Source organism: Macaca thibetana, chromosome 10 (assembly GCF_024542745.1).
Source record: "Macaca thibetana thibetana isolate TM-01 chromosome 10, ASM2454274v1, whole genome shotgun sequence".
Lineage (NCBI taxonomy): Eukaryota > Metazoa > Chordata > Mammalia > Primates > Cercopithecidae > Macaca > Macaca thibetana.
Genome location: NC_065587.1, coordinates 95,917,715 through 95,945,053, shown reverse-complemented (window position 1 = coordinate 95,945,053; position 27,339 = coordinate 95,917,715). Strand labels below are relative to the sequence as shown.

Sequence of the window (27,339 nt, the reverse complement as noted above, 5' to 3'; positions counted from 1 at the left end):
GTTTGATAAGATTACCCCCAGGCCATTTTTCAGGTTTATATGCTACCATATTTTCTACCAGAATACAGTATTTGAATCAACTTTCAGGGGCCCCAGCCTTCAGCAGACACTCTGGTGAATACAGCCATTTTTCTAGACTCAAAAGCATGGTTTGCAAACTGGTTTGTTCTTTGCAGGAGAAAACCACACGCGTGGCCATTGAGGCCCTTGGTTAGCAGAGTTGAGGGGATTTTGTCTGGCTCTCACCTTGAGGTCATCGTCAGCATCCTGAAGTCACTTGCCAGCCTCTGTGCAGATGTCCCCTCGAGGGGCTTCAGTCTGTGGAAGTGAAACAGTGAACACAGGACCTGCCTAGACTTCCTGCCTCACAGCACAGCACCACAGCCTGGATTGCCCTCTGCCTGATACTTGGTTGGGAACTTTACTCCATGAAAGCATCCAAATAAAAATATACAGACTCCCCACCTATCCCGTCTGCCGTCGGGTTCTAATTCCTCCACAGACATCCCATCAGGGAGCTTTCCCCCGTGACGGGGGACTCCTGCACTGGACTCCATCCCTCCCCTACTGGAAAAGCACAGGTGCTGTGGCATGAGTTTAACCGACTGAAATTCCCTGATCTTCAGAGTAATAATTCTAAAACAGGGCCACAAATACCCTTGTCAGTGTACTTGGAAGAAACTCTCATTACTTGAGGCCCCGGAAATGTAGACACCCCTCCTGTTTTCCAGTGTGCTGTCAACCCCGGCATCAGAGCTCTTCCTGCGGTGGGCACTGGTAATTGTCTTACTGGAGAAAGTCAAGCTTCTAAGTCCCAGGAATACAGGGTTCCTATTTCTTTAGGCTGTGTTTATTTTTACACTATCGCTGGTAGAGTCAGTGTGCACTCAGTGAAGATGAAGCAAAAGTGTCAAAGAGTGATTTCCAAGAAGATGGAAAATATCTGCAGTTTCTACTTCCTTACCCAGCAGGCGATGTCTCTCCTGTGGCATCAGACAGTGGAGACAGTGGCGCTCAGTGTGGGGCCTCCTGGCTGAAGGAGGGGACAACACAGTGTTCTGTCTCCCTAGATGCTGCATGCACCTCACCTGGGTGGTGATTTACTTGAGAGAAACCCATGTGTGGAGTAGGGAGTGCTGCCTTTGGCACCTACCCAGGTCCAGCTCTGGACTCTGCCTCTTACCAAGGGTGACTTCTAGGCCTAACTCACCTGGTGGCTGTGAGAACCCAGTTCCCGCAGATCCAGGCACTTCACAGTTCACAAGGTGAATGCTCAAGATGATAGAATCTTCCATTGGCTCATCTGAGCACAGCACTCCCACAGCATCAGCTCCATTCACAGCCAGCTGCTCTGCCAAACGCTGCTGTTTTCCTGGAATTGTGAATGCCCGGAGTCTCCACAGGTTGCCAGCTTGAGTCCGGTGAAGGTATATGTATATGGAGAATAATAAATAGTGAATTTTGTGAAAGTTAAAATGAAAGAAAATGAAATGAAAGAAAAAAAACTTGAATATGAAAAGGTCTTTACACACCATTTTTGCTTTGTTTTTTGCTTTCGGTCCTTTTTAGTTGGTCACAAGGTCTAGCGCAGGTATTAACATGTGATGTCAGTCTTCAGGCTCAGTGAATTCCTCTGTCTCACCTTGCAGGTTATATAGGAACTTGCAGGTGGCAGAATCCTAAGAGCTGGAACTCCTGACTCTGCCTGAGGGATCACGGTGCTTCCCATGCAGTGATTCTGTGACTACAGGCACCTGCCTCTCAGAGGAGGAATTTTCAAATCTGTCACAGCTACACTTGCAGGGGTGTCCGTTGTCACTTTTTCTGATGGAGAACTCGGTTGTTGTGAAACATATAGTTTCCGATATTTTGATCCTCACACTTCCCACACTAAACAGCGGCACTGCATTCTGTCCCGCAACTTTGAAAGGGGAAGCAAGAGGTTACATCCTGTCTGAATCTCGAGGTGCTCCTTGAGGAATGTCCAGTGGCTGCTCTGGCTTGGGACAAGCAGTGTCTCACAAGACCAAAGTGCCTCGTGGCACAATCCTGTCAGCCACAGAGGCCGGTGCCAGGGCCATCACCCCAGACAACATGACCAGTCCCAGACTGCTGTCCCAGACAGCACACTGCCCATCAGTCCAGGGAACCCTCTATTTATCATTACATACTGTCGAGGGACTTCATAGAAAATGGTCTTGTGGATGTTGTGAGCTTCTTATGGTTATTTAATAATAACCCCATGAGATGCAGACCCTGAGCACAGGGGGAGCTCAGTGTGCGTTCCTGTTGTAAGGGCAGGATGAACGGTCCAATCAGAGGCCTGTGGCATTGGGCATGTGGGCACGTGGATCTGGTCAGCATCTTCTGCCTGCAGCTCTTTCTTCTCCAGCAGTGCACGGCATCTGCGTTAGTCAGGGTTAGCCAGAGAAACAAAACCAACAGGATGTGAGTGTAGATGCAGAGGGAAATTTATTATAAGGAGTGAACTTGTTATTTGCAACGCCGACCAGCCCCAGATCTGCAGGATGAGGGGGCAGCTGGAGGCCCAGGAAAGCCCTGTGTGGTTCTGTTCCAAGGACTCACAGGCAGGAGGAATTCTCTCTGTTTGGGGAAGGGCAGGCCTCTTGTTCCCTGTGGGCTTCAGCCTGATGGGGTGAGGCCCCCACGCTGGGAAGGGCAAACTGCTTTATTCCCTCTGCTGATTTAAACATTAACCTCATCCAGAAATACCATTGAGAGTAAGGCCTGACCACACCGGGCTCCCCGTGGCCAAGTCAAGCTGACGTATAACTGAAGGTCACAGCATCTGAGAACTTTCTCTTCTTCCTTACGTCAAAACCCCCATGAGTGTTTACAGCAAAACAAATTCAGAACCGAGGCTCTCCTGGGTGCCCCTGTCCAGACACTCTGAATGAAAGTCCGAATTCCAAATGGGGCACCTGCCTGCTTTCCAGGCCCCTTCTTCCAGGGATTGGGGTTGGGACGTGGGTCTGGGTGCATCCACTGCGGAAGTCCACACCGGGAGGCTCAAGGTGGAGCCATAGCACTGGGCCAGGGCTATGGGTTCCTAGGGGCTGGTTTTCCAGGAAATAAGAAAGCAGCCACTTGCAGAAGAGACAGAGTTGAAGCCCTGACCCTGCAGTGCTGGGGCAGTGGATCCGTTCCTGTCTCTGCTGAAGCTAACCTGTGTTCTGTTATTGACAATACAATATTCCCAGCTAAAACAAAATGTGCCCTATGCTGACCCTGCAGGAACTGTCTTTGTGAAGTCAGTACTACCAGGTTACTGAAGTTCTATATCTAAACTGCTGAACCCAGACAGTGACCTGGACGACTGTTAGACCTGGAGGTTGGCTCTGATACAGGCCTGAGGCTGCCTAAAATCACTGCAGGAGTGGAAAAGGCCAATTGAGTGTTCATTTGACTTTTCTGCTACTGCACAAATTATGCCAGGCCTCTTTACATTCTAGGCCAACAGGTGGGATTCAAGAGCCATTCTCCATTGCTTTTTGTTTTTTTTTAAACTTCGTCAAGTTTAGATACTGGTGAGTATGTGACTTTATTTCTGTGTTCTCTATTCTGGTCCATTGGACTCTGTGTCCGTTTTTACACCGGTAGCTGTTGTGTTGGTTACTACAGTAACCTTGCCGTGTAGTTCGAAGTTGGGTAATACGATGACCCCGGCTTGGCTCTTTTTACTTAAGTTTGCTTTGGCTCTTTGGGCTCTTTTTTGGTTCCACACACATTTTAGAACAGTGTTTTCTAATTCCGTGAAAAATAGCAATGGGTAGTTTGGTAGGATAAGATTTCTAGATTGCTTTGGGCAGTATGACTATTTTAATAATTTTGATTCTTCCAATCCATGGCCATGGAATTTTTTTTTTTCATTTGTTTGCCGTCTGTGATTTCTTTCAGCAGTGTTTTGTAGTTCTCCTTGTAGAGATCTTTCACCTCCTTGGTTACATATATTCTTAGGGATTTATTCTTTTTGTGGCTACTGCTAATGAGATTGAATTCCTGATTGGGCTTTCAGCTCTAACATTATTGCTGTATAGAAATGCTACCGATTTTCATACATTGATTTCTATTCTGAAATGTTAATGAAGTTATTACTTCTAGAAGCCCTTTGGTGGAGTCTTTCGGGGTTTGGTTATAGAATTACATCATCAGTGAAGAGAAATAGTTTGACTTTCTCTTTTTCGATCTGGATGTCTTTCATTTCTTTCTCTTGCCGACTGCCCTGGCTAGAACTTCCAGTACTACATCCAACAGGAGTGGTGAGAATGGGAATCATTTTTTGTTCTAGTTCTCAAGGGGACTGCTTCCAGCTTTTGCCCATTCAGTATAATGTCAACTGTGTGTTTGTCATAGATAGCTCTTATTATTGTGAGGTATGTTCCTTTGATGCCTACTTTATGGGTTTTTTTTTTTTTTTAACACAAAGGGATGTTGAATGCTATCAAAAGCTTTTTTTCACATCTATTGAGTTGTGTTTTTAATTATGTTTATGGGGTAAGTCACATTTTTTTATTTTCACATGTTGAAACAACCTTGATTACAGAAAAGAAATCTACAGGGTGATGATGAATTAACTTTTGGATGCGCTGCTACACTAAGTTTGCTAGTATTTTGTTGAGAATCTTGGGTATATGTTTATCAGGGATATTGGCCTATAGGTTTTGTGTGTATGTGTGTGTGTGTGTGTGTGTGCGTGTCTTTGCTAGGTTTTGATATCAGGTTGACACTGGCTTCACAAAATAGTTCAGGAGGAGTCCCTCCTTAACTCAGCTTGCTTCAAGAAGTTGCCGGGATTCCCCCGTCTCACCCCCAGATCCCCAGGAGAGTTCAGCACGGCCCTTGCTGTGGGTGTCACAGAGACCGATGCGGGTCCCTCTCCCCGGGAATGGGCGAGCCTGGGTCCAGTCCACAGGGCGCCTCGCAGGCGCTGATGCAGGATGGAGTTGAGGTGGGGGCAGCGCTGGACCCCAGGGCCCATGCCTGCCTCCTGGGAAGCCCGGTGACCCAGGCAGCCCTAGCGAGGTCCCCGGGCTCCCACAGGACAGATGCGGACATTGGGGCCGGGGAGGCCCTGCTACCCTCGGGACTGTCCCTCCAGCCCCCAGCTTTCTGTGATTCTCTGGGCACCCTCTGCAGAGGGGCAGGGGATCCACCCTGGATACCGAGGTGCCGAGCTTGAGGGACCCCAGAGCTTCAGCCAGGCCGCTTCCTTTGCGGGGTGAAGCTGAGGTTCAGAGGAGGGCAGGGGCAGGTCCTGGGGGCTCACCAAACAAAGGGAGCCTATCTCTTGGCTGGGGTCACAGGGAGCGCTCCTGTGCCACAACCCTAAGCTGTGTCTGGCCCGTCCGAGCCGCGGGCCCTTTAAGAGGGGGTGGTGCTTCAACCTGGCGGGAGGGGCGCTGCCAGCGTGCATGTGCCTGCGTGCACGTGCCCGCGTGCATGTGCCGCCCCTACGGAAGCCGAGACTACACTTCCTGTGAGGCCTCGGCAGCGGCGGCGGAGCAACCTGGTGGTTGGAGAGAGCTTCCGAGAAGCCGTGGTGGGTTTCGCGTGACAGTGGAGGAGGAGGCGAGTCTCCGTAAGTATCCGGGGCATGGACCCCACTGGGAACCCTCTGGACCTCCCTTCTCCTTCCCGGTCACTCCCTGCTTTCCGGCCCTGACTTATTCTGGGCATCTGGGCCCAAGTCGTCCGCATGGAGGCGGTTGTGGGGTCCTGGCCTTGGCAGCGTCCGCCCTCCTGCCGCCCCTTGGCCCAGAGCCCCGGCGGTGACACGCTGGTCCAGGGTCTCTGCGAGCCCCATGGGCTTCTGAGCTGGGGTCTAGGGTTATTTTTGATGCCACAAGACCTTTAGCAAGAGACCTGGCCAGAGCAGGGGACATGTGTAGTTTCAATTCTTTGAGGAGTGTCCGGCTATTTAGCTGTTTTCCATGGTGTGTATCCTATTTTTCAGTTCCACCTACAGTGTATGAGTTCCCCTTTCTCGAAAACCACACTCGCATTCCTATGTTTTTCTTTTCGTTTGTTTTGTTTTCTGAGACACAGTCTTGCTCTGTTGCCCATGCTGGGGTGCAGTGGCTGATCGCGGCTCACTGAAACCGTTGTCTCCTGGGTTCAAGCAATTCTCCTGGCTCAGCCTCCAGAGTAGCTGGGACTCTGGGCACCAGCCACCACACCCAGCTAATTTTTGTATTTTTAGTAGAGTCGGGGTCTCACGACATTGGGCAGGCTGGTCTCAACCTCCTGACCTCAGGTGATCCACCCGCCTTAGCCTCCCAAAATACTGGGATTACAGGCCTGAGCCACAGCTCCCTGCCCCTCCTATTTTTAAAAGTTTTTTTTAGGAATATTCAATAAGTGTGAGATTATGTGCATGTGGTTTTGAATTACAGTTTTCTGATGAATAGTTAATTTTGAGGACCTTATATCGTATCTGTTGTTCTTTTTTATGACTGTACAGAATTGTCTGTTCAGGTTCTTGGCGAAATAGTTGGATTCTTTTGCTGCTTTATAGTGTTTTCTGTGTTCACATTAGATGACAACTCGTGAATTACAAGATTGCCTGAAATTTTTGGCTAATCTATAGGATGCTTTTATTATTTGTAAAGTAATTTGTTTTGAGATGCAGAAACTTTTCAGGTTGGTATAGTCCCATATGTTTGTTTTTGCATTTCATGCATGTAATTTTGGTCACCCATATAAGAAAATATATATCAGTGACAAAGCATTTAGTTGTCAGTGAGGTTTTTCTTCAAAGGTGTTTGTTTTCCTCTTTGCAAAGATGAGTAGAGATTCAAGTAACCAAAAATACATGTTCATCCTGTGTTTTAAAAACTTTTTGTGGTTTATGGTCTTTTGGCCTTCAGTTTGGGGGAGGGGGTTTTGTTTTTCATAGGTCGTGTAAAATAAGGGTCCTATTTCTTGCTTCTGCATCCGGATATCATTTTTCTCAAATGTATTCATTGAGCAGACTCTGCCTTCCACATTGTGGTGTTCTTTATGAAAGTCAGTTGACTATGTCCATATTTGTGTTGATCATGTTTTTGCTCTCCCTGTTTTTTCCCACAGTTCTAGGTATTTTTATTTATGCAAGTACCATATTTCTGCTGCATGACTACAACTTGGCAGTGTAATTTGATATTGAGGATTGTGGGTTCTCACTTTGATTGTATTTCTGAGGGTTCCTTTAAATATTCATTGCCTTTGTGGCTCTCTGTGATTTTTAGCAATATGTATTTATTGCTGTTAACTTTATTTCACAACACAAAGGTCTATAATTAGGGGTACATTTTCATACATATAGATGGGGTAATGATCAAATCAGGGTACTTGGGAGCTCTATTCCCTCACACAGGTATTATTTTTGTGTGGAGAGAACATTCAAAATTATCCCTTCTTGCTCTTTAGAAAAATATAATATTGTTAACTCCAGTCACCGGGGCTGAGGAGAACATTCAGATGTATTCCTTTAATGTTAAGATAACTTTGTTTCCATAACCAATCCTTCCCCATTCCCCCTCTAGCTCCCAGACTGTGGTAATCAATATTGTGCTTTCTACTACTTTAAGATAAACATCTTAAGATTTCACGTGAGTGGTATCATGCACTGTTTGTCTTTCTAGGCCTAGCTCATTACATTTAGCATAATGTTTTCCAGGTTCATCTGTGTTGCTCTAAGTGACAGTGTTTCATTGTTTTGATGGCTGAAGAATATTCCCTAGTGTATGTATATGAGAGTTTCTTGATCTCTGTATCTGTGGATGAACAGGTGGGTTGAATGATACCCAGTAGTGGGACTGCTAGATGGTTTGGTGTTTCTTTTTTTTCCTATTTGCAGGACCCCTCAACTGTTTTTTATAGCGTTAATACTAATTTACGTTTCCACAAACAGTTCCCCTTTCTGGAAATTCATACCAGGATTTTTTTTTTTTTTTTTTTTTTTTTCTCTGAGACAGAGTCTAGCTCTGTCATCCAGGCTGGATTGGAGTGGCCGATTTTGGCTCAGTGCAAGCCCCACCTCCCGGGTTCATGCCATTTTCCTGCCTCAGCCTCCCGAGTAGCTGGGACTACAGGCAGCCGCTACCACGCCAGGGTAATTTTTTGTATTTTTAGTAAAGACGGGGTTTCACTGTGTGAGCCAGGATGGTCTTGATCTCCTGCCCGCGTGATCCACCCGCCTCGGCCTCCCAAAGTGCTAGGATTATAGGCATGAGCCACTGCGCCCAGCCTAGGAATTGTCTTTTTAAATACTTTAATTTTTTTGTAATGTTCATTCTAGTTGGAGTGAGATAAATTCTGAGTGTGGTTTTGATCTACATTTTTCTCATGAGTAGTAATGTTAACCCCATTTTTGTAAACATTGGGTCAGTTTCCTGTGTTCTTTGCAGAAATATCTACTCAGGTCATTTGCCCAATTTTGATCTGTGTTTTTTTCTGTTGTTTTGTTTTTTTTTTTGCCAGCTGGCAGTGTTACTAGCTTGTACATTTTCAAAAACAACCCCTTATCCACTGTATGTTTGCCCAAACTTTTCTTATAATTTTCAGTATGCTTTTTCATTTTGTTCATTGTTTTCTTTGTTGGGCACAAACTCTTCAGTGACGTGGTCCCACACGTGTAGAATTTCTTGGTTAGCTGTGCTGTTGGTTACTAATCAGGAAAAAACAAAATTGCTACCAAAGCAGTCCATTGTCAATGATTTTTTTCCTTGTATTTTTGTTACTTTTTGAAAACCATGAGCATACATCCAAGTTGCCCTAAATATACACACACCAGAGGTTGTCTTTATAGGAGCCTTATGGTTGCAAGTTTGGTGTATAATCTTTAATCCTTTTGAGTTGATTATTGTGTATCTAGTACCATAAGAGTCCTGTATTGTATTCCATATGGATATCTAGTTTTGGAAACCTTCCCCATTGTGTCATTTTGCTGGTGTTTTGAAACATGTGTTCACTCTGTAGAATTTTTTTTTTTTTTTTTTTTTTTTTTTTTTTGAGACGGAGTCTCGCTCTGTCGCCCAGGCTGGAGTGCAGTGGCGCGATCTCGGCTCACTGCAAGCTCCGCCTCCTGGGTTTACGCCATTCTCCTGCCTCAGCCTCCTGAGTAGCTGGGACTACAGGCGCCCGCCACCGCGCCCGGCTAATTTTTTGTATTTTTTTTTAGTAGAGACGGGGTTTCACCGTGGTCTCGATCTCCTGACCTTGTGATCCGCCCGTCTCGGCCTCCCAAAGTGCTGGGATTACAGGCGTGAGCCACCGCGCCCGGCCACTCTGTAGAATTTTGTGTTGATTCTTGAGCATCCTCATTTTTCTCACTGGTCTGTGTTTCTCTGTGTATGCCAGTAACATATGGGTTGGTTAACCAGGGATTTTCTAATAATTAGAACTCAGAGAATGTGATGCATCCCATATGGTTTGTATTTCTCAGGATAGCTTTGGAAATTCAGCATGTTTCACATTTTCACATACATTGTGGCATTATTTCTATTTCTTAAAACACTATTTGCCATATACTAAATGTATATGATCAGAGGGTACAAGGAAGATTTTGATACATGTATATGTTGAGTAATGATAAAATCGGATTATTTAGCATCTCTTCACCTCATATAGTTTTTATTTTTTGAGTGGTAACAACATTCAGAATCTTTCCTTCTAGCTACTTTGAAACATATGACACATTTGTGTTAAGGCTAATCACCCTGCTATGGAATAGAAGACCAGATTTGATCACTCTCATCTGAGAGTGACTTTGTACCCATCACTGATTCCTTCCCAGACCACCTCTACCTCCCCTGCAGACTCTGGTGACCCCTATTGAACTTGTTACTTCTAGGATGTAAAGTTCTTTTCAGTCTACATCCCTGAGGTAACATGGCATCAGTCTTTCTCGACCAGGCTCATTCATTGGACTTGATGTTCTCCAGGTTTCGTCATGTGGCTGCAGATGGCAGGATTTTCCAAAGCTTTGTGGCTGAAACATATTCTGTGGTGTATCTATACAGCAGTTTCCTCATCCCTGCAGCTCCGAATGCACAGGTAGGTTGGTTCTGTACCTTGGCCACAGTTACAAGTGCTTTAGTACCCCTGGGAAGGCAGATAGCTCTCTTCAACCTAGGATTTCAACTGCTTTAAATGTGGAACCACTGGTGTGGCTGCTAACTGACGTGGTAGTTGTACTGTGAATTTGTTCAGGAATCTCTAGCTGTTTTTCAGAGTGTGTATACTAATTTACATCTCCACCAATAGTGTTTAAGAGGTTACCGTTCTGTAAGTCTATACTGGATTTCACTTTCAAAAAATCTGTGTTTTGTTTGTTTTGAGTAGTATTCATTCTGAGTGGAATGAGACGGAATCATAGTGTGGTGTTCATGGACATTTTTGTGAGGATTAGTGATGTCAATAAAGTTATTTGAGAAATCCCCACATTGCTCTCCATGGTGTCCAAACTAGTTTTCATTTCCACCAACAGCCGACCAGCATCCCTTTCCTCCTGTGCCTCACTGCCATTCATTCTTGTGGACTGTGTCACAATCGTCATTCTGACCAGTGTGAAATACTATCTCATGGGTTTTTTGCTTTACATTTCTCTGATGATTACTGAGGTAGAGAAATGTTGTCCTGTCTGTTGGTTGCTGTAAACCTTTTTCTGAGATGCTTGTTTTCATGCCCCTTGCCCTTCCTTCATTGAGTTTTTGTTTTGCTGATTTATTTGCTTAAGGTCTTTGAGGTAGATCCTGGATATTAGACTTCATCAGATGCATACGTGGAAACATTTTCTGCCACTGCGTAGGCTGTCCGTTTACTCTGTTGGTAATTTCTTCTGCTGTACAGCAGCCCTTTTGTACATTAGGCCCCACTTGTCAATAATTGTTTTAGTTGCACTTGCTTTTTACACATTTTGTAAAAGAACACCAAAAGACACAACGAAGAAGGGGGAATCTGCTTAATAAATTGTTTTAAAAATTGGATATCCTTATATAAAATAATAAAATAGAAATCCCTATTGTGTAAAAGGCACAAGAACCAACTCAAAATGAATTAGAGACTGATACACAAAGCAGGGACATAGGCATATCCATGCTGTGCCAAATCCTCTGTCAAGAAGGGTATTTCCTAGGTTCTCCTGCAGGCTTTTCATAGTTTGCAGTCTTGCATTACATCTTTCATTCATCTTGAGTTAGTTTCGGTACACAGTGAGACACAGGGGCCCACTGCCTTTCTTCTGCAACTGGCTAGCCATTTATCCCAGCACCATCTATTGAGAGGAGGGAATCCTTTCTTCAAAGCTTAGTTTTGTGGATTTTGTTGAAGATCAGATGGTGTTAGGGGTGCGGGTTTACGTCTGGGTTCTCTAATCTATTCCACTGGTCTGTGTGGAACAGGGTCCCTAACTTTTCAATGGAATGTAAAGTCAGGAAGTGTGACACAACCGGTGTAGTTTGTATTTCTCAGCGTTGCTTTGGAAATTCAGGGTGTTTTGTGGTCCACATGAACTTTAGCATTGCGTGTTTACATATTTTTTAAAAGGTTGTCCATACAGTAATGGCATACAATGGGGGAAGTTAGAGCGGGGCATTTTGGTTAATGCAGATACAGAGAAATGTTAAAATCAGGATATTTAGAATCTCTGTTATCACAAACTGTTGTTAATTTCTTTGTGATGGAAACATTTGGAATTTTGCATTTACAAGACTCTCTATTATCACAAACAGTTGTTAATTTCTTTATGGTGAAAATATGGGAAATCTTTTCCAGATTTTGTGAAAAAGGTGTGATGAAGTGTTAATTTACTCTAGTCACTGTGCTGTGGAATAGAGAGGAACAATTCATGCCTCTCATCTAAGTGTAACTTTGTACCTATTTCTGATCCCTGCCCATCCCCCCTCTTCCCTCCAACCTCTGGTAACCAGTATTGTGCTCTCTAGATTTATGCAATAAAGCCTTTTATTTTGGATTCTACATGAGTGAGATGTGGCAGTGTTTTTCTTTCTCTGCCTGGTTTAGGTCATTTACCATAATGTCCTCCAGATTCAACAGTATGGCTCCAAATGATGACATTTCATTCTGTTTTTCTGGCTGAAGACTATTCTATTTGTGTACATCTATCACAGTTACATTATCCCTTCATCTGTGACTGGACAGGTAAGTTTATTCTTTATCTTGGCAGTTGTCAGTAGTGCTGCAGTCCACATAGGATGGCAAATATCTCTTGCATGGACTGATTTCTTTTGCCCTGAAAGTATACTTAATGGTAGAATTGTCAGATGAAATGGTAGTTGTAGGTTTAATTTTTGGAGGAACCTCTCACTGGTTTCTGTAGTTTGTATACTAATTAACGTTCTTACCAAACAAGTTGCTCTCTGGAAATTTACACCCACATTTGTGTCTGTTTTAATGTATATTATAACTTTGATAACATCCATTTGAATTATAGTGAGATGATGTATGTGTTGTTTTGATCTTTCTCATGATTTGTGATGCTATCCAAGTTCTTAAACTTGTTTTCAATGTTATGTCTTCTTTGCAGAAATGTCTGTTCAGGTTCTTTTGACCCATTTTGTTTGGTTATTAGTTTCTCATTTGTGTTTTTGCTAGTAAGTAGTGTTAGTGGCTTAGACATTTTGAAGACAACCTTTTATCAGATGTATGTTTGCCGAAACCTTTCTTGCAAACTTCAGGATGACTTTTTAATTTTTTTCATAGTTTTTTTTTTTTTTTTTTAATCTGCTTGGGCACAAACTCTAGAATGGGATGCATTCCCATGTGTGTCTGTTTTCTTGGTTCCCTGTGACGTAGGTGACTGATGAAGAAAAATAAAATCATGTCCGAACTAATCCATCACCCATGAGTTTTCCCCCTGTATTGTTTGTTTGGTTTTGGCACAGTGTGAACACAGATCCACATTGACCTAAATATACCCACACTGTATGTCTTCTCTTTGAGGGAGCTTGATGGTTTCAAGTTTTGTGTATTAGTCTCTAATTCATTTTGAGTTGATTGTTGTGCCTTTTACACAATAGGGGTTCTATTTTGTCATTTTATATGGGGATATCCAATTTTTAAAACAATTTATTAAACAGATTCCCCCTTCTTCATTGTGTCTTTTGGTGTTCTTTTACAAAATGCGTATACTACCAAGGAGTTTGGGTTTGTGATTGAGCTCCCTCATTCTGTCTGTTGGCCTGGGTGTCTTGGTTAATGCCAGTCATCTGTTGTTTAGATAACTAGCTTTTCAATATAATTTCAAATGGAAGACAGTGATGGGTCCCACATACTTTCTATTTCTAGAAATGCTTTTGAAATTTAGGGCATTTCATGGTTCCATGTTAATTTTAGCATCGTTGGCATCCTTTTTTTTTTTTTTTTTTTTTTTTTAAAGAAATTGCCCTAAAGTATATGTATATAACTAGAGGATGCAGGGGCCATTTTGATATAGGTACCCCTAGCATATTGATGAAATCACAATATTTTGCATCTGTGAAGTCCTCTAGGTATTTTATTTGTCTGTGGAGAGGATATTCAGAATCCTTTCCAGCTATTTGGAAAATTCACTACAATATTAACCTTAATCACCCTGCTATAGAAGAGAAGGGTAGGATTGAGTTCAGTTTTCTAAGTGTAACTTGGTAACCATTACCAATTCCTACCCAGGCCCCTCTTCTCCCCTGCCTCTGGTAACCACTGTTGAACTTTCTACTTCTATGAGGTCAGGTGTTTTAGATTCCACATAGGCGAGATTATGCAGTATATGTCTTTCTCTGCCTGGCTCATTTCATTTAACATAATGTCCCTCAGGTTTTTCCACATGGCTGCAAATGACTAGATGTCACCCATTTCTATGGTTGAAGAATACTCCGTTCTGGATGCATGTTGCAGTTTCCTCATCCCTTCATCAGTGAATGAACGAGTAGGCATATTTCCTATCTTGGCTATTGTGAGTACTATAGTACACAGGGCAAGGGAGGTATCTCTTCCACTTAGGAATTTCATTGACTGTAAATGTACAGCCGGTGGTGGGAAGGCTAGATGAAATGGAGTTTTTACTTTGTTTGAGGAACTTCTAGCTATTTTTGCTAGAGTGTGTACCAATTGATATTCCCACCAAGAGTGTAGGAGAAGAGTTTCCCCTTCTGCAAGTCTATACCAGTTATTTCCTTTTCAAACTTGTATTTTTGTTTTCAGTAACATTCATTCTATGTGTATGGAAGTGGTATCTCACTGTGGTTTCCCTTGACATTCTCGTGAGGATTAGAGCTGTTGGGAAACTTTTTCTTTTACCTATGAGTGAATTGCTCATCTACTTTTCAGACATGTCTGTTCAGGTCCTTGGCCCAGACTTAGCTTGGGTATTTGTTTTTGTTTCTGTTTTTGTTTTCTGCCACATCATAGTGTTAGTTTCTTGCACATATTTTGTAAGAACCCCTTTCAAAGACAGGATTTTCCATAATTTTCTTTCAGTCTTTGAGGTGCCTTCTCTTCTGGTTCATTGTTTTCTTTTCCCTACATAAGATCCAATGTTTTCCGTAGTCCCACATGTTTATATATTAGTGGTGGCTTTTGTGTACAATTAAAAACAGTGAAAAAGGTTGCAAGCCATGGCATTGTCTATGGGTTTTTTCCTTCTAATTTTTCTTTTCTTTTTCTTTTTATATTTTACATTTTGCAAATTGTGTGCATAGACTAGTCTTCTAAAATATATGCTCACCCTATGTTTCCTAAGGGAAGTAAGTGGTTTCAAAACTGAGTTTAAGTCTTCAGTGTAATTTACATGGATTCTGTCCTATTTCACTGTTTATCAAGTGGTTATCCAGTTTCCTCAAAATCGTTTATTGAGCTGACTTTTCTTTTCCCATTGTGTCATTTCGTGTTCGTTTGAAAACTGTGTTCACTGTGTATATACATTTGGGTGGCACAGGGGACTCCGTCATTCTGTCCATTGGGTAGGCTCTTTTTCTGCCAGTAGCAGATTGTTTGGATCAATATAGGTTTTAGTTGTTTCATCTTTTTGCCCACTTAGTACATTTAGTTTCTTGTGTGTGTTAGATAATGGTTCCTTTGACATACATAATTTTCTATAATTTTATCCCAATCTTTAGGATGCCTTTCCTTTTGGTTCATTGTTTTCTTCTTGTTTAGAAATTTTAAAGTTGTCCTTTGTCTATCATACTTATATTTGCTTTTGTTGCCAGTGATTTCTGTGTCCCATTGGGAAATAAAAAGAGATGGTGAAGCCATTGTATTGTGTATGTGTATATTCTCCCTAATTTTCTCTTTTTGCAACTGGTGTGTACAGATTCAAGTTTCCCCAAAATAGACACTCACCCTGTGTTTTTTACCTGGGAGCTGTTTTAATTTCAAGATTAGACTTAAGTGTTCATTTTATTATGTGTCGATATTTCTGTATTGTGCAACATAAGGTTCTTCAGTCCTTTGCACATGAATATCCAGGTTTCTCAACCTGAGTACCTTTGGTGTGTTTCTGAAAAATGTGTTTACTCTATATAATTTTTGTCTGATTTTCTGCCTCCTTCATTTGGTCCATTTGGTTATCTTTCTGTGTTTATGCCAACTAATGGATGGAGAGGGACAATGTAAGTTTTATTTTGTTTTCCTGTGTGTGTGTTTTTTTCTTTTTCTTTTTCTTTTTTTTGTTTTTGATCTTTCAACCTTGATTTTCTAAAAGAATACCTACTTTTACTGTGATTAACAGTATTATGAACATAGTACCAGTAAGGTGGTTCATCGATTTAGAATCTCTTTCTCAATAGGGGTAAATTTTAGTGAAATAATAGAGATAACAAAGACATTTAACAGAAGAGAGCTCTTATAAACAAGTAAGTTCCAGTATAAAAAAAGTTCAGTAGGCCAGGCGTGGCGGCTCACATGTGTAATCCCAGCACTTTGGGAGGCCAAAGCGGGCAGATCACCTGAGGTCAGGAGTTTGAGACCAGCCTGGTTAACATGGTGAAACCCCTCTCTACTAAAAATACAAAAATTAGCCGGATGTGGTGGTGCGCAGCTGTCTTACCAGCTACTCAGGAGACTGAGGCAGGAGAATAGCTTCATCCTGGGAGGCAGAGGTTGCAATGAGCCATGATCACGCCATTGCACTCCAGCCTGGGGGACAGAGTGAAATTCTATCTAAAAAACATAATAAAACAGAAAACAAACAGAACAAAACAAAACAAGACAAAAAAACTTAGTAAACAAATGTCACTTAAACTGTGTAAGAGTTATAAAGTGGTTAAACGTCCCCCCCAAAATTTTGGAGGGCTACTTAAGATCATTAACTGGACTGAGACACAGAGAATACTACAGACAAATAGGACATGTGGGGGTATAGAAGTAAAAGTTATAAATATTAGAAGCCTTTGTGTCAACACATTAGTATGTCATGACCAGATATCCTTTATGGCAGGAGTGCAAGTGAGATTCAGCATTTGCAAATCCTGTAATACTGTTAAGCACATTCACAGAGTTAATGAGAATGCCATGTGTTCATGATCGTGTATGTGAAAAGACACTGACAGGATTCTACAGCATGGTATATTTTTAAAATTTCACAAAATCAGAATTGCTGTAAAAATGTATAAAATATGAAATGGATTTGTACAGAGAAGATATAATAAGACCACAATTTTAGAAAATTATGTGTAACAGTATGAAGAGGTCAGTGATTCTTTAATCATTTGATAAATTGAGCTTGACTTCAATGTAGCTACTATCTGACTGTGCATAGAGATAAAACTGATTGCAAAGAAGAATAAACAAAAATATCCATAAAAATCTGAATATCAAAAATAACTTTTCATGTATTTTAAATACTTGGAAATCGAAATCGAAGTGTGATGTTGATTCATAACTAGACTGAGAGAAAAATGGAGCACAGAATTCAGAGAATAGAATGAAACATATATGGAAATGTTCTGTAAAATAAAAGCAGCAGTGGTAACAGAGGAGATGTAGGCTCTGAGTGTCTCACTGGAGACTGAAGCCCACAGATATGCAGCAAAGCCTTTGTCTCCCTGTTGTTTTTGCCTCCTGCTGGTCATGTGCTTTCACACATGGAGAGAGGACATTTAACCTTTGAGCCAGGGCGTCATTTGCTGTTGTCTGGTGGGTGAGCTTTTTGCTGGCATACTCCATATTGTTACATGTTCTTGGGACCCACAGGATTAGTCTTGGTCATCTAAGATGTTACATCTTATCATCTTAGGGTATTACTGACTTTATCACCTTCAACCGACTCCTATTTATTCTTTGAAATAACCAGGTCCACACATTGTTTTGGTAATTCTTTCAGTTGGTGATTCGCCTGGTGTAGCACTAAGTGAGAAACCTCTTCTCAAATGACCCACAAGTGATAAGAGGCTGTGAACAAACAGTTCACAGGAGGGAACAACCACGTCATGGGAATGACCCATGGAGTGGGTCATTTCAAGGTGAGGTGGTCAACCTGTACCCTAAACTGGCACAGACAGGAGAAGCCACAATCCTTTAGAGAGAAAAATTGCAAAGTATAAATATCCTTTGTTAAGAGAAATAGAGACCATCTTCAGAGGTTGTAATAGTATTAAAATGTGTTCTCATTGTTCAGCTCCCACTTATGAGTGAGAACATGCAGTGTTTGGTTTTCTGTTTCTGTGTTAGTTTGCTGAGAATGATGGCTTCCAGCTTCATCCATATCCCTGCAGAGGACTTGATCTTATACTTTTTTATGGCTCCATAGTATTCCGTGGTGGATATCTAGCACATTTTCTTTTTCTACTCTATCATTGATGCACATATGGGTTGGTTCCATGTCTTTCCTATTGTGAATAGTGCTGCAGTAAACATCCGTGGAGCAGATAGTGCTCAAAGCAAGAGGAAACTCTGAGCATGATGAGCTTGAAACATGATGGGGTTCAGGCAAGATGGAGCTCTGAGCAATATGAAGCGCAGAGCAGATGTTGCTCAGAGTAAGATGGAGCTCCAAGCGTATGGTCTCAGAGCAAGATGGAGCTCAAAGCAAAATGGAGCTCCGAGCAGATGGTGCTCAGAGCAAGATGGAGCTCAGAGTGACTGGAGCTCCAGGCAAGAAGAAGGTTTGAGCAGATGGTGCTCAGAGCAAGATGGAGCTTGGAGTAATTGGAGCTCTGAGCAAGAAGGATCTTAGAGCAAATGGAACTCTGACACATGGGGCTTAGAGCAGATGGTGCTCAGAGCAAGATGGAGTTCAGAGTGATTAGAACTTTGAGCAAGATGAAGCTCAGAGCAGATGGAGCTCTGAGCAGATTGTGCCATAGCAAGATGGAGCTCAGAGTAGATGGAGCTCTGAGCAAGCTGGAGCTCAGAGAAGATGCAGCTCTGAGCAAGCTGGAGCTCAGAGTGGATGGAGCTCTGAGCAAGCTGGAGCTCAGAGTAGATGGTGCGCAGAGTAAAATGGAGCTCCGAGCATTTGGTGCTCAGAGCAAGATGGATCTCAGAGCGATAAGAGCTCCAAGCAAGATGGAACTTGGAGCAGATGTTGCTCGGTGTAAGGTGGAGCTCAGAGCAGATGGTGCTCGGTGCTCAGAGCAACATGGAGCTCAGAGTGATTGGAAGTTAAAAACATTGCTCTGTAGGATTGGAGCTCTGAGCAGATGATGCTCAGAAGCAAGATCGACCTCGGAATAAATGGAGCTTTGAGCACAATGGGGCTTGGAGCAGATGCAGCTCCGAGCAAGATGTAGCTTAGAAAACATGTTCCTCACAGTAAGATGGAGCTTGAGCAGATGGTGCTTAGAGCAAAATGAAGTTGAAAGCAATTGGAGTACTCAGCAAGATGGAGCTCAGAGCAGATGGTTCTCTGAGCAAGATGGAGCTTGGAGCAGATGAAGTTCTGAGCAAGAAGGAGCTCTAAGCGAGATGGAACTTGGAGCAAATGTTGCTTGGTTTCAGATGGACTCAGAGCAGATGGTGCTCAGAGCCAGATGGAGCTGAGAGAACATGCTGCTCACAATACGATGGAGCTTCAAGCAGATGGGGCTCAGAGTGCAATAGAGCTGGAAGTGATTGGAGATCTCAGCAAGATGGAGCTCCAAGCACATGGAGCTCTGCGCAGAGGATGCTCAGAGCAAGAAGGAGTTTGGAGTGATTGGAGCTCTGAGAAAGATGGAGTTCTGAGCAGTTGGTGCTCAGAGCAAAATGGAACTCAGAATCATAGCTCTGAGTTAGTGTAGTAAGAATTAGGAAGTGTATATGTGAAGCAATGAGCTTTACAGTCAGTGTGCTTTTTATTATCTTTATCACCATTAGAAACAAATCAGTTTCCCCTAAGTGCTGTTCCTATATTTAATGTAGTTACCAGTATCTAAACTATAGAAGTTTTTGATTCATTTTTCTCTTCATCTTTATAAGAAGTGTGATAATGGCAAAGTTTTTTTTCCTTTTGAAAACACAATTCTGAGATCAAATAAAACAGTTGACAACTTTGAAACTTAAAGGAAACCACTAGAGTGTAACATATATAATGTTCCTGCTGCCTCTCACCACATTATGTTCAAGGAAGATGATTCCAATCACAGGAGTAATTCCTCTTGTTAAATGTATTTCCTGGGATCTTTTCCAATTTTACACTTCAAGATTTTTGATGTAATGAAATCGATTGCAACCTGATTGCTTTCTATTTCTCCTATTTTATAGTTAGTCAATGCTTAGCCATTTTTTCTTCTAGGTTTTTGTTTTGTTTTGTTTTGTTTTTTAAACTCTTTAATCTTCCTGTAATTTACTTTGGCTTGTATCAGAAGATGAGGTTGTAAATTGCAGTCACCCTAGTGAGTTTCCTAAATGCCATTTATTGCTTGCAATTCATTTTACAGCCAGTGATTAACAGTTGAATTAGTACTGTTCCAACAGATCATACCTCTTATCTTGTTTACCTCTGTTCCAGTGCCCAGCCAATAGAAGGTAGCCAATATTTATTGAAAGTACATGAGAATGGTTTTAATATGTTCGCTTTGTTTTTGAATCTACCCCAGCACCTAGAAGTGTAGCACACAGTGGGGTCTTTAATCTTCTGATGAATTAATGAGCTGAAAGATCTGACACTAGGGGACTGCAGTTTTGCTTTTTCTCTGCAACCAGAATGACCTTTTAAAAATTATTACCATGTCACTTTTTAGCTTACCATCCTTTAATGGCCTCCCATTTTGTTGAGACTGAACCCAAGTTCCTTACTGGACCTCTGACCTCGTCTTTGACAGTCTCTGATCTCGTCACTCTGGTCCCTCTCTCTCATGGTGCTGAAGCTGTTATTGGAAAGGGGTCCTGATCCAGACCCCAAGAGAGGGTTCTCGGATCTCACACAAGAAAGAATTCCAGGGCCAGTCCATAGACTAAAGTGAAAGCAAGTTTATTAGGAAAGTAAAGGAATGAAGAATGGGTACTCCGTAGAGCAGCCCCGATGGGTGCTGGTTGCCCAAGTTTATGGTTATTTCTTGATTATATGCTACACGAGGGTTGACATTTGTAAACTGCTATGGCGCTGGTGGGAGTGTAGTAGTGAGGACAACCAGAGGTCACTCTCATCGCCGTTTTGGTTTCAGTGGATTTTGGGCAGCTTCTTTACTTCAACCTATTTTATTAGTAAAGTATTTATTACCTGTATTGTGTACCGACCTCCTGTCTCATCCTGTGACTAAGAATACCTAAACCATCTGGGAATGCAGCCCAGGAGGTCTCAGCCTCATTTTACCTAGTCCCCATTCAAGATGGAGTTGCTCTGGGTCAAATGACTGACAATGCCACATTGACCTTTTTTTTCCTGTTCCCAGAACATTCTAAGCTCTTTGCTTGTTTTGGCCCAGGCCTTTGCACTGGAAGTTTCCACTGCCAGGAATACTGTCCTGTGACTTGTTACTATCACCTATGTCCAAGCTGAAACATGACCTCCTTGGGTTCTCTTCCTGACCACCCTGTCTGATCCTGACCCCTATCCTACCCCATCTGGCTGGTTACTCTCTGTCACATTTCCCTGTTTTATTGTCTAATCGGCACTCATTGATATTTGACTTTATAAGTCCATTTACTCATTTGTTGTCTGTCTTCTCCACTAGAACATAAGCTCCCTGAGGGCAGGGATTTTGTCTGCTCTGGATGATGTCTGTCTCCCTCTGAAAGGCCAACACATCTTGTGCTGTTAGAGCAGAGATAAGCAGCCTTTACAAGATCTATGAGATCCACCTGATCTGACTGAGTCTCAATTCCCCATAATTGTATCCGTTTTTATCTCCTATGCCCCATATTGTCCCCATTTGTGCTCCCACTGAGAGAATATTTAAGTGCTTTCCAGAAGCTGGAGGGGGTGGGGTGAGGGAGGATGCTGTGGGAGAAGACACTGTGAACCAGACCAAGGCCACATAGCAAGGGCCTCATATGCATATTAAGAATTTGGTTTCAAGAGCAATGAGAAGACAGATTTGCATGGTGAAAATAGAGTCCTGCTTGTAGAGAATAAAGGTGTGGGAAGATTGGGAGGAGACACAGGGAGAAAATCTGGAGGCTCTTCTGGAAATGGAGATGAGAGATGCAGGGTACCTGGACTTGGTCAGTAACAGTACAGATGGAGGAAAGTATGTGGATTCAAGAGACATTCAGAAGGCAACAGTTGTAGAGAAAAATGTTTGTTTGTTTTTGAGACAGTCTCTCACTCTGTTGTCCAGGCTGGGGTGCAGTGGTGCGATCTCGACTCACTGCAGCCTCCGTCTCTTGGGTTCAAGCGATTCTCATACCTCAGCCTTTGGAGTAATTGGGACTATAGGCACCTGCCAACACACCGGGGTAATTTTTTGTATTTTAGTGGAGACAAGGTTTCACCATGTTGCTCAGGGTAGTCTTGAATTCCTGAGCTCAGACAGCCCACCCAACTCAGCTTTCCAAAGTGCTAGGATTACAGGCATGAGCCACTGTCACCCAGGCTGGAGTGCAGTGGCCAGATGAGCTGAATTCACTTTATTTTTCATTTGCAAAATATTTATTGAGGATCGACTCTGCACCAGGCAGTGGATTATCAATGGTGAGGAAAGAAAAGTCTCTTAGGGCATTCTATCTAGTGTAGTAGAGACACATTAATGAAACAACCAGAAAAATAAATATAAATGGAAAATCTGAATAAGTTACAAGGAAAAATGCTAAGTGTTATGAGAATTTATGACAGCGAGTCCTCATCTAGCCTGGGGGAGAGTCAAGGAAGTCCTTCCTTGGGTCATTCTGAAGGATGCATTTGAGTTAGCCAGATGAAGAAGAGAGGGTAGGAATCGGAGTGAGGGAGGCCTGCCGGAAAGAGGGAACAGCATGAACAAAGGCTTGAGCTGGAGGAATATTGGCCATTTGGATAAACTGAAGACCAGCATGGCTAAGGAAAGAAAAGAGAAGAATGGCAATGAGCTTAGAGAGGTTGCAGGAAACAATCAGCATGATCAAAGTTTTATAGGTCATGTAAATGATCTTGGTCTTTATTTTTTTTATTATTATTATACTTTATGTTCTAGGGTACATGTGCACAAAATGCAGGTTTGTTACATATGTATACATGTGCCATGTTGGTGTGCTGCACCCATTAACTCGTCATTTACATTAGGTATATCTCCTAATGCTATCCCTCCCCTCTTCCCCCTCCCCACAAAAGGCCCCGGTGTGTGATGTTCCCCTTCCTGTGTCCAAGTGTTCTCATTGTTCAATTCCCACCTATGAGTGAGAACATGCGGTGTTTGGTTTTCTGTTCTTGTGATATTTTGCTGAGAATGATGGTTTCCAGTTGCATCCATGTCCCTACAAAGGACATGAGCTCATCCTTTTTTATGGTTGCATAGTATTCCATGGTGTATATGTGCCACATTTTCTTAATCCAGTCTGTCATTGATGGATATTTGGGTTGGTTCCAAGTCTTTGCTATTGTGAATTGTGCCGCAATAAACATATGTGTGTATGTGTCTTTATAGCAGCATGATTTATAATCCTTTGAGTATGTACCCAGTAATGGGATTGCTGGGTCAAATGGTATTTCTACTTCTTCATCCTTGAGGAATCGCCACACTGTCTTCCACAATGGTTGAACTTGTTTACAGTCCCACCAATAGTGTGAAAGTGTTCCTATTTCTCCACATCCTCTCCAGCACCTGTCATTTCCTGACTTTTTAATGACCGCCATTCTAACTGGTGTGAGATGGTATCTCATTGTGGTTTTGATTTGCATTTCTCTGATGGATAGTGATGATGAGCATTTTTTCATGTGTCTGTTGCGTGTATAAATGTCTTGAGAAATGTCTGTTCATATCCTTTGCCCACTTTTTGATGGGATTGTTTGTTTTTTTCTTGTAAATTTGTTTGAGTTCTTTGTAGGTTCTAGGTAGTAGCCCTTCGTCAGATGAGTAGATTGCAGAAAATTTCTCCCATTCTGTAGGTGGCCTGTTCATTCTGATGGTAGTTTCTTTTGCTGTGCAGAAGCTCTTTAGTTTAATTAGATCCCATTTGTCAATTTTGGCTTTTGTTGCCATTGCTTTTGGTGTTTTAGACATGAAGTCCTTGCCCATGCCTATGTCCTGAATGGTATTACCTAGGTTATCTCCTAGGGTTTTTATGGTTTTTGGTCTAACATTTAAGTCTCTAATCCATCTTGAATTAACTTTTGTACAGGGTGTAAGGAAGGGATCCAGTTTCAGCTTTCTACTTATGGCTAGCCACTTTTCCCAGCACCATTTATTTAATTGGGAATCCTTTCCCCATTTCTTGTTTCTGTCAGGTTTTTCAAAGCTCAGATGGTGGTGGATGAGTGGTATGATTTCTGAGGGCTCTGTTCTGTTCTGTTGGTCTGTATCTCTGTTTTGGTACCAGTACCATGCTGTTTTGGTTATAGTAGCCTTGTAGTATAGTTTGAAGTCAGGTAGCATGATCCCTCCAGCTTTGTTCTTTTGACTTAGGATTGTCTTGGCGATGTGGGCTCTTTTTTGGTGCCATATGAACTTTAAAGTAGGTTTTTCCAATTCTGTGAAGAAAGTCATTGGTAGCTTGATGGGGATGGCATTGAATCTATAAATTACCTTGGGCAATATGGCCATTTTCACGATATTGATTCTTCCTATCCATGAGCATGGAACGTTCTTCGGTTTGCTTGTGTCCTCTTGTATTTCATTGAGCATGGTTTGTAGTTCTCCTTGAAGAGGTCCTTCACATCCCTTGTACATTGGATTCCTAGGTATTTTATTCTCTTTGAAGCAATTGTGAATGGGAGTTCATTCATGATTTGGCTCTCTATTTGTCTGTTATTGGTGTATAAGAATGCTTGTGATTTTTGTACATTGATTTTGTATCCTGAGACTTTGCTGAAGTTGCTTATCAGCTTAAGGAGACTTTAGGCTGAGATGATGGGATTTTCTAAATATACAATCATGTCATCTCCAAAGAGAGACAATTTGACTTCCTCTGTTCCTATTTGAATATGCTTTATTTCTTTCTCTTGCCTGATTGCCCTAGCCAGAACTTCCAATACTATGTTAAATAGGAATAGTGAGAGAGGCCATCCTTGTCTTGTACCAGTTTTCAAAGGAAATGCTTCCAGTTTTTGCCCATTCAGTATGATATTGGCTGTGGGTTTGTCATAAATAGCTCTTATTATTTTGAGATATGTTTCATCAATACCGAATTTACTGAGAGTTTTTAGCGTGAAGAGGTGTCAGATTTTATCAGAGGTCTTTTCTGCATCTATTGTGATAATCATGTGGTTTTTGTGATTGTTTCTGTTTATGTGATAGATTACATTTATTGATTTGTGTATGTTGAAGCAGCCTTGCATCCCAGGGATAAAACTGACTTGGTTGTGGTGGATAAGCTTTTTGATGTGCTGCTGGATTTGGTTTGCAGTATTTTATTGAGGATTTTTTCATCAGTGTTCATCAGGAATGTTGGCCTGAAGTTTTCTTTTTTTGTTGTATCTCTGCCAGGTTTTCATATCGGGATCATGCTGGCCTCATAAAATGAGTTAGTGAGGAGTCCCTGTTTTTCCATTGTTTGGAATAATTTCAGAAGGGATGGTATCAGTTCCCATTTGTACCTGTGGTAGAATTTGGCTGTGAATCCAGCTGGTGCTGGGTTTTTTTTTTGGTTGGTAGGCTATAAATTACTGCCTCAATTTCAGAACTTGTTATTGTTCTATTCAGGGATTCGACTTCTTCCTGGTTTAGTCTTGGGAGGGTGTATGTGTCCAAGAATTTATCCATTTCTTGTAGGTTTTCTAATTTATTTGTGTAGAGATATTTATAGTATTCTCTGATGATAGTTTGTATTTCTGTGGAATCAGTGGTTTTATCCCCTTTATCATTTTTTTTTTTATTGTGTCTATTTGATTATTTTCTCTTTCTTCTTTATTAGTCTGGCTAATGGTCTATTTTGTTAATCTTATCCAAAAAACAGCCCCTGGATTCGTTGATTTTTTGAAAGGTTTTTCGTGTCTCTATCTCCTTCAGTTCTGCTCTGATCTTAGCTATTCCTTGTCTTCTGTTAGGTTTTGAATTTGCTCTTGCTTCTCTACTTCTTTTAATTGTGATGTCAATTTTAGATCTTTCCTGCTTTCTCCTGTAGGCATTCAGAACTGTAAATTTCCCTCTAAACGCTGCTTTAGCTGTGTCCCAGAAATTGTGGTAAGTTGTGTCTTTCTTCTCACTGGTTTCAAAAAACTTATTTATTTCTGCCATGATTTTGTTATTTACCCAGTAGTCATTCAGGAGCAGGTTGTTCAGTTTCCATGTAGTTGTGTATTACTGAGTGAGTTTCTTAATCCTGAGTTCTTATTTGATTGCACTGTGGTCTGAGAGACTGTTTGTTATGATTTCCATTCTTTTGCATTTTCTGAGGAGCGTTTTACTTCCAATTATGTGCTCAATTTTAGAATAAATGTGATGTGGTGCTAAGAAGAATGTATATTCTATTGATTTGGGGTGGATAATTATGTAGATGTCTATTAGATCCCCTTGGTGCAGAGCTGAGTTCAAGTCCTGAATATCCTTGCTGATTTTCTGTCATTGATCTGTCTAATATTGACAGTGGGGTGTTAAATACTCCCACTCTTATTGTGTGGGAGTCTGAGTCTCTTTGTAGGTCTCTATGAACTTGCTTCATGAATCTGGGTGCTCCTGTATTGAGTGCATATATATTTATGATAGTTAGCTCTTGTTGCATTGATCCCTTTACCATTATGTAGTTCCCTTCTTTGTCTTTTTTTAATCTTTGTTTGTTTAAAGGTTTTTTTTTTTTTTCAGAGACTAGGAATGCACCCCTGTGTGTTTTACTTTCCTTTTGCTTGGAAAATTTTCCTCCATCCCTTTATTTTGAGAGGCTACTTGTGTCTTTCCACATGAGATGGGTCTCCTGCATACAGCACACCAAATGATCTTGACTCTATCCAATTTGCCAATCTGTGTCTTTTAATTGGGGTATTTAGCCCATTTGCATTTAAGATTAATATTGATATGTGTGAATTCGAGTCTGTCATTATGGTGCTAGCTGCTAATTTGGCCCATGTGATGATTCAGTTTCTTCATAGTGTTGATGGTCTTTACAATTTGATATGTTTTGGCAGGGGCTGGTACTGGTTTTGCCTTCCCATATTTAGTGCTTCCTTCAGGAGCTCTTTAAGTCATACCTGCTGGTGACAGTATCTCTCAGCATTTGCTTGTCTGTAAAGGGTTTTATTTCTCCTTCACTTATGAAGAAAAAACTGTGGGAAAATGACATTTATGTTTTTCTTTCCTAGAGAGCATAGGTCTTCCTTCCTCCAACTTTTTATTATACATCACATATACACACATATGTAAATACATCTATATAATCAATTTATGGTATCTACTTGAGTATTGAATATGAGATGCTACTGAGATTTAGCAGGGTCAGAATAACATTAGAAGCAAAATCAGAAATGATCACGATAACACTGTGAGTCATGTCTACTTTGTATATTCTTGACGTTCAAAATTAATAAATTACTTTTTAACTTAATAACTAAACCAATTACAACTTTTTTGTAAATTATAAAAGGGAGTCTTTCTTGTCATCTTCATTAATTATATACAATGTTACCACTACTGAATTTTAAGTAATATTAATATTAACATAATAAAAAATATCCTATATTTAGTCTTACTATCCCTCATTTTTTATTCGTGTTTATAGTGGAACATCTGTTTGGCTGAAATTTTAAACTGCCTGCACTAAAATAGGCTAACAAATGTCATTTAATACTTAGTATAACTGCAAGTACTAAGTCTAAAAATTTGTCATAATAAAACAAGGTGATTTTTACATCACTAA

The 27,339-nt window shown here is 41.5% G+C and overlaps 1 long non-coding RNA gene across 2 annotated transcripts in view; it reads left to right on the top strand.

Annotated features, from left to right (window-relative positions):
- The first annotated feature begins 5,494 nt into the window (after positions 1–5,494).
- Positions 5,495–27,339, top strand: part of LOC126929286 (uncharacterized) — a 32,293-nt gene continuing 10,448 nt past the window's right edge. Inside the window, exons 1-4 of one of the 2 annotated variants that reach the window (XR_007717130.1) lie at positions 5,495–5,599; positions 9,945–10,056; positions 12,025–12,162; positions 13,816–14,696. This is a non-coding gene — a long non-coding RNA (uncharacterized LOC126929286). Of the gene's footprint in view, positions 5,600–9,944; positions 10,057–12,024; positions 12,163–13,815; positions 14,697–27,339 lie in introns of those variants that run through there. The other variant, XR_007717131.1, reaches the window with a different exon arrangement.